Source organism: Amborella trichopoda, chromosome 5, assembly GCF_054954075.1.
Source record: "Amborella trichopoda isolate Santa Cruz 75 chromosome 5, AtrichopodaSantaCruz75HAP2 v2.0, whole genome shotgun sequence".
Lineage (NCBI taxonomy): Eukaryota > Viridiplantae > Streptophyta > Magnoliopsida > Amborellales > Amborellaceae > Amborella > Amborella trichopoda.
This window is the reverse complement of record NC_142340.1, coordinates 42864744-42872151: the sequence shown is the minus strand read 5'-3', so window position 1 is coordinate 42872151 and position 7408 is coordinate 42864744. Positions and strand designations below refer to the sequence as shown.

Sequence of the window (7408 nt, the reverse complement as noted above, 5' to 3'; positions counted from 1 at the left end):
CAAACGTTTTCATGCAAACGTTTTCATGACTCAATCCAACCCATAACATTTATATTGAGGGCTTGGATTTCCTACAGGTTCAAATAAGTGGAACTCCTTAACATGCGGCATTCCTTTTTATTCACCACTATTTGGATGCTTTGGGAGGAGCACAATCAGCGGGTTTTTCAAGGGGGGATTTCTAATAGAGAAAAACTTGTCAGGAGGATTACTCTGCATGTTATAAAGATGGCGCATGTTAAGGCTTGGACCTTTCACATATCTGAAAAGGCCATGATAGATAATATTCGTATCAAATGGCAACAAAAGATAATGAAACCCTCTATTCTGATGGCATGATCCTTACCTCATCCAGGCCAGTTCAAACTCAATGTTGATGGAGCTTCTCTCCAAAACCCAAGATGCGGAGGAGGGGGTCGGGTCATAAGAGGAGAAGATGCATTATTTATTGCTGCATTTGCACAACCCCTTGAGTCGCATCAAATAATTATGCTCGAGTTTCATGCTTTGCAAGCTAGAGTGGATCTCACCATTGACTGAGATTACTTTCCTCTACAAATTGAAAGTGACTCATCTCTACTCGTCAATTCCATTCGAGATAGATGCAAAGCCCTATGACTTTACATTGTTGCTGCCAACTGCAGGCAAATATTTATTGGACGTGTGTGGCACATCACACATATCTACCATGAGGCCAATATAGTGGTCGACACTCACTAAAAAGGCCACGGTTTTTTTTTATGCTACCATTTGGCGCACTAGACCGCTTAATTGTATTTCCCTCTCTTTACTTCATGATGCTACGCAAATGCCCTATTCTAGGGTTGTGAGTTTATAAGTTGTACGCTTTTTCTATTACAATTTAATGAAAAACGAGTAGGGGGGCATCTCCCCCACCAACTTACCCAAAAAACAAATACAAAATGTGGGACCCGACCTACTAGGTCCAATTTTTGGACCCATACTCGGATCAGAGTTGGGTCTAGCCATCAAGTCCATATCAAGTTTGGATCCATTGCCACCCCTAAATTGAAGTCAGCATTCCTGAAATAGCAAGTTGTTTCATGATTACTATGCTTTTAAGGCATGTTGAATATGCAAACACAAAAGAGAAACCCGATAAATGTAAAGTTTATTTGGATAAATTGCACCAATTGAGAGGACAACAATAAACAATTACAAGTACAAGGAGTAACCATAACAAATACAACTTATTTATTAGCTTCAAACACTGAAAAGCAAAGCATGACCAAGAAGGAAAGAGATTTAGTGGTCACACGGGATCAAACTGTGCATTTGATCTCACACTCATAGCCGAAACTCTGCGTTGGGGCATCAACTTAAGAAAAAAACTCTTAAATCATAATAATTCATCCTTAAGACCAATGCAATATAAAAGATTTAAATCTAAAAGGTGCTTCAAATCAAAAGAATCTCGAATCATTCATTAATACATCAAAACTTTAGGGTCATAAGTGCACATGATCATATTTTAAAATTGAGGATAAAGTAAAAAAAGTTGTTTTGAAAATTTTCAAGTTATAACATATATATTATATGAGAAAATGATGTGGGCGTTCATTGTGTCAGACCTTTTTCCATAACCAGCCCTATTCGCATATAATAACTCCAAAAATAGCTATAATCAAAACTAACCCCTTATAGTTCCCTAACTACCCCTATTCAAAGCAACTGTTGTGTATAAGTTTCACATAGTCCTCATAATAAAAAATGGGATTGTATACAATGAGACCATTTACCTTTGGAATAGGGAGGTCACAATTACTTATAACCATCCAATGTGAAATTTGAGAGCTTGGTGTGTTACAAAATTCGAACAAAAATATTTTGAACTTTAAGTTTAGTCGATGAATACATGCAGCCACCCAATTTCACATCCAATAGTCAAGATTTATTGTGACCACCTTGTACTAAAGGTGAATGGCTTCTCATTATATACTTTTTCATAAAAAATAATCTAATTTAATGAATAATATAATTTATTCCAATATATTATTCTTACATGGAGATAAATTCAAAAAATTATATAAAATGTATATCATATATGTGAATAAGAAAAAATTAAAAATAAGATTGCAACATTATGTTGATAGAATTGATCTTGATCAAATGACTGAGAGTGCATGTATGAATAGGAAAAAGCAACAATAAACTTGCAACCTAATCTGAATAGAATTTTAGATTATGCTCCTAGCTGTCCGGTTTCGATCAGAAGACTGAGGGCACATAAGAAGTTTTGAATTTTTATTCTCTTTCTACAAAATATTTGATGGATATATCTTACCGTCCCTAGGGGACACATAACTATTCGTTACCTTCTGTTTTGTATACCATAAATGTGGGGTAGTTGAGTGTTGGTGGCGATTTCTTTATTGCCTGCTATTTCTAATGATGAAGGAAGAGGGTTAGCATGAGATCATGCATGCAAGAAATAAGATTTGGAGTATAAAGACCCCACAATGACTAAGGGAATTCCCAGGAACATTTTTTTTGGGTGAGTAAAAAGGGAAAGTCAATGAGGATTGAGCCCCTACTATGTGGTTAGAATGGAGTTGGAGACTTCATCATAGGGCTCAGTAGTACTATCACCAATGCCCCAGCCCATTCTCGAATTCACAAGCACCTGCTCCCCTAAACTTCTAAATTCGTACCTAGTCACCTTCCTGAGTCTACCCCGAACCCAAAATCTTTGGATTCAAATGTACAAAATACCCTATCTTAGTCATCTAATACCCCCCTCAAGCCTAACAAACTCAAAAAACTACCGCGTGCACCAACATGATCGCCAAGAACCTAAACTTAACACTTTAGAGTCCAAACATCATAACCCCTCAAATGCCCTCAAATGCCCACTTCATGTAAGTCTGATGAAACATTTGATATTGTTTTGAAGTTTGAACTTGATCAATGGAATAATTGCATCGACCCAATTTCACATCCAATGGTCAATATTAATATGACCACCTTGTACCAAACGTAAATAGTTTCATTCTATTCTTACCTTTGTAATTAAATGCAATAGGGCAATATCTCCTGCCATCCCTAGGGGTCGTTATTGCTGCATAACCATTAGTTGCTTTCTTCTTTGGTCCTATTACAGAGATCTGGAGTAGTTAACTAGGGGTGATGATTTCTTTTTACCCTGCTATTTCCAAGGATTAAAAAAGAGGGTTAGCATGATATCATGAATGTGAAAAATAAAATATAGTTTAGGCCCCCCCACTTTGACAAAGGAAATTCTTAGGCACCTTCTCCCCTAAACCTCAAGATCCATACCTAATAACCTCCTCAAGTCTATATGGAACCCGTACAATATCTTTTTTATTCATGATGTGGCTATCTGGGTATCCATGTGTTTACACACATCTATTTGCCACTAAGCAAAACCAAATTAAAAAATCGATAGAGAATATGGGATCCAAAAATCAATAGAGAATAACAGATGTATCCTTTATAATCCTTTAGTAGTGTCGGCTTGAGGTTCACCAAAACCAAGCTAAAAAATCTAGAAAACATTTAAAACCGAGTAAAATAATGTTAAACATGCAAAAGCAAGTAGGTTCGCTTGCTCAAGCCAAACCGACAAACCCAACTCTCATAGTTGGGGCTTAGATCATATGGAGGTGGTGTTGAGTGATATTTTCCTGTGTTTGGGAGTGTTTCAGCCAAAGAAGCTAGAACATAGTTGTTTTCAAATTGAAGCCTCCTCTGCCCCGATTTTAACTCGATATTGTCTTTTTGTCTCTTCGGAGACATCCAATAAAATTGGAACAATACAAAAAAAATTAGCATGGCCCCTGCATAAGGATGACACACACAAATTGGTAGATGGTTTAAATTTGTAGTTAATTATGATATGGGTGTGAAAAGAAAGTATATATTGTTTATCAAGTTAATATATAATGTGTATATAGAAATCTGTATATTTTTTAAAGGTAGTACAATATCTTGTATTTATGGTAAGTCTGGGTATAGTATTGGAATCTGTAATTTATTTCTATTCTTATTATTTGTATTTGTCTATATAAGACAGCTTGTATATTCATATTGTTTAATGGACACTAAGTCTCTTCAGAGAAACCAGAGCAAGGTTCACAGTCGCCGTCTCCATTCCTCATCCCTTAAGCATTATCGATTTTCAAGACCAATCTGTTGCTCACCTAGTCTATTCATCTTCTTCCTTGGGTCGATCATCCATGGGCATGCAAACAACGGTAGAAGTTTATCGACATCGTTTGTTGTAAAAACATACCACGATTTTCTTTTCGATCTTGATTAGTGTGGTGGAGGTTTGCATGGGTCTCATCGTTGTTTGCATTGAGTTGCATTGCCTACTCTTATTTATGTCATGAAACATATCCTCGTGCAATGTTCTAACTCTACCTTGTTTCTCTCTGTAGAGCCACTCTCCAACTTATTCTTCTTCCTGATGCTACTATCCTTATTTCTCTTTCTAAAACTACTGTCTATAAGCTTTTTATTTTTAATAATGGAACAAAACTTGAAAAAGGGGTATGGATCTCCTGAACCACTTTCTTTTTAGCGATTTTTATTGGGTTTTTCATGGCCCTGACTTCCTCACTTGAAGAATCAGAATCAATGGCATCTGGGACGTTATAGAGAATGCGAACCCTTCTTGCCATTTTTTTCGATTTTCTGCACGGTCTATCCTTGTTAAAGAACTAAATTTGAGGCCCAAATATCTCTATTTCTCTTTGGAAGAAAAAAAAAATCCGTCTTTTCTTTTTCTAACCTCTCACTTCTTTTTCTCAGTCTTCCTTCTGTCTCCTCTGGTTCTCTGCATTTCCCTATATTTAAAGTATTGTCTTTCTTACTCTACCTCCTCCCTTCCCTTTGTTGGGCATTTTCTTTCTCTCTGTAAGTGTGTAAGGGCACATCTAGGTTCGTTACTATTCGTGAAAACTTGTCTTCATTTGATAGATGAAAGCTTTTTTTTAAGGGGATTTGAAGTTGGAAAGATGTCTTTGTATACTGACCTAATGGGCTACCCTATATACTGGATCCATTTCCTTGCTTATCTTCTGTTGAGTCGTGTTGCAACCATTTGATCTAAGTCCTTTTAGCTAGTATTGTTTTGACTCATATGTTCCCTTATGGCAAATTGTGTTTCAACTCATCTGTTCTCTGGCGAGTCGTATTTTGACTCATCTGTTCTATGTATGATTGAGTATGTTTTCCTGTTAGTTGATGATGTCTATTATGGTCTGCGAGTTGCTGAATCTGTCTCGGATGCACATCAAGCTATGTTGGCTATTCCAAGTGCCACTATGTTCTCTTAGCTGTCTCGACTACTTTGTTTGGAATTTTTGTCTGATTGATCGAGCCTACTTTGATATGGCCCTAAGTTCCTAAGACCATATGTTCATGAGGCTTGTTGATCCGTCGTTGCTTTTTGTGCTTGATGATCAAACAATTTGAGCATGGCAACCACTGCATCTACCGGTCATGCTATACACCTCAAGATCTACAATTAGTGTTCAAACTCCAACTGCTCTCTCTCATAGCATCTTGAGTTTGAGGGGGAGAGTGAAAAGAAAATATATATTGTTTATCACGTTCAGTGTATCAAAAAGCGTTAGGCAGCCTAGGGGGTTCAGGCCGCCCAACGCCTAGGCGCGCGCCTAGTTGAAAAAAAATACCATATTCCAAGTTGAAAAAAAAGAAGAAGATAGAAGTCGAGAAGAGAATTTTGATAATCCATATGGTTAAACCAGTAAACTGTAAAATCATACAGGTGTGGGATACAAAAGTCAACACTCAACACAACATAAATATACAGAAATTTATAAAACATACAGTCTAGGATACAAAAGTCAACACTCAACACTCAGCACCAAGAGGCAAGAATCTTCAGTTATCATTATCGTCATCATCATTAGAAGAAATATCAATAGTGCAAGCCTCATCATATGCATCAGAGTCGAGGTCATCATCATCAGAGTCATCTCCATCTTCAATATAACATTCTTCCTCCTCTGTTTCTTCTAAATCTGCCTCTTCCTCCTTCTCTTCTTCTACCTTCCTCTTACTAGTATGTGCAATATGTGCAAATGAGACCCGATGAGTCTTGGCCTTTTCTTTGTGCTTCTCTGAACTCAAATATTATATAATTTCCTCCTTAGCAGCTTCGGGAACATTTTTACACGAGGCAACATTCCCCTTAATACCGACAATGTGTTTTTTAAACCTGTAAATGCCCCCATTAGTATCATTTCCACAATAATTATATTTAATACGATTTTTATCATTTGGATTCGGGTTATAACTATATTTCCAACTTGGATCACCACTTCTAGAATAACCTGAAAAAGGTACTTCCATAGAGCAAGACTTATTTTTTAGTTCTTCTAAATTCAAAATATGTCTAATCTCATCCCGAACGGCTTTAGGAACCTTTGTACAAGAAGCAACATTACCTCTAAAACAACAAGGTGTTTTTTGAACTGGCTAATACCCACATTGGTATCTTTTTCACAAAAACTACACATTATATAATTTTTATCATTTGGTTTTGGGTTGTACCCATACTTTAAACCCAGTTCACTTCTTCTAGAAGTAGCATAGATAGATATATGACAAGGATTTTGTTCTTGTTTTTATTTTACATAACTTATATATTACTTAATCTCCTCTCTGATAGTTACATGCACATTTTTACAAGGGGCAACATCCCCCTTAATACCGGCAAAATGTTTATTAAACCGATTTATGCCTCATTTTGTATCTTTTTCACAAAAATTGTATCTAACGCAATTTTGTCATTTCGATTCGGGTTGTATCCATATTTTCAACCCGGATCTCCACTCCGACTAACTCCTGAAGAATACATCTCAAAATAAAACAAGCAATCTAAAAATTAAAGTTTTGCACTTACTTTGATTACTCGAACTCCAAACTTTGAGAAACATTTCGATCCAATGAAATGTAGTTTTCTTGAGGTTTTTTTCTCTCTAAAGGGGGTTCCTATGGGTTTTAGGTTTCAAATGAACCTAAAACCCCTCATTTTAAACTTTTATATCTTTAAAAAAAAATCAAAACGAAAAAAAAAAATCCGTCTCTGAGAGGGGCGCAAGCCCTGGGCGGCCATCTAGGTGGGTTCCATACCACCCAAGCTGCTGCCCACGGTCGACCGCCCAGATTGGCCGCCTAGGTGCTGGGTGGTCCACTTTTCGAATCACTGATCAGGTTAATATAGAAGGTGTATATGAAAATCTGTATATTTGGGAAAAATAGATACAATCTCTTGTATTTATGGTAAGTCTAGATATAGTATAAGAATCTGTGATTTATTTATATTCTTGTTATCTGTATTTGTCTATTTAAACAAGCTTGTAAATTCATATTGTTTAATGGACACTGAGTCTCT

General features: G+C 36.4%; 1 non-coding gene across 1 annotated transcript; it reads left to right on the top strand.

Annotated features, from left to right (window-relative positions):
- The first annotated feature begins 3761 nt into the window (after positions 1–3761).
- LOC148782124 (U6 spliceosomal RNA) lies at positions 3762–3864 on the top strand. Its single transcript, XR_016056716.1, has one exon. It is a non-coding gene; the product is annotated as a U6 spliceosomal RNA (small nuclear RNA).
- Positions 3865–7408: the final 3544 nt, after the last annotated feature.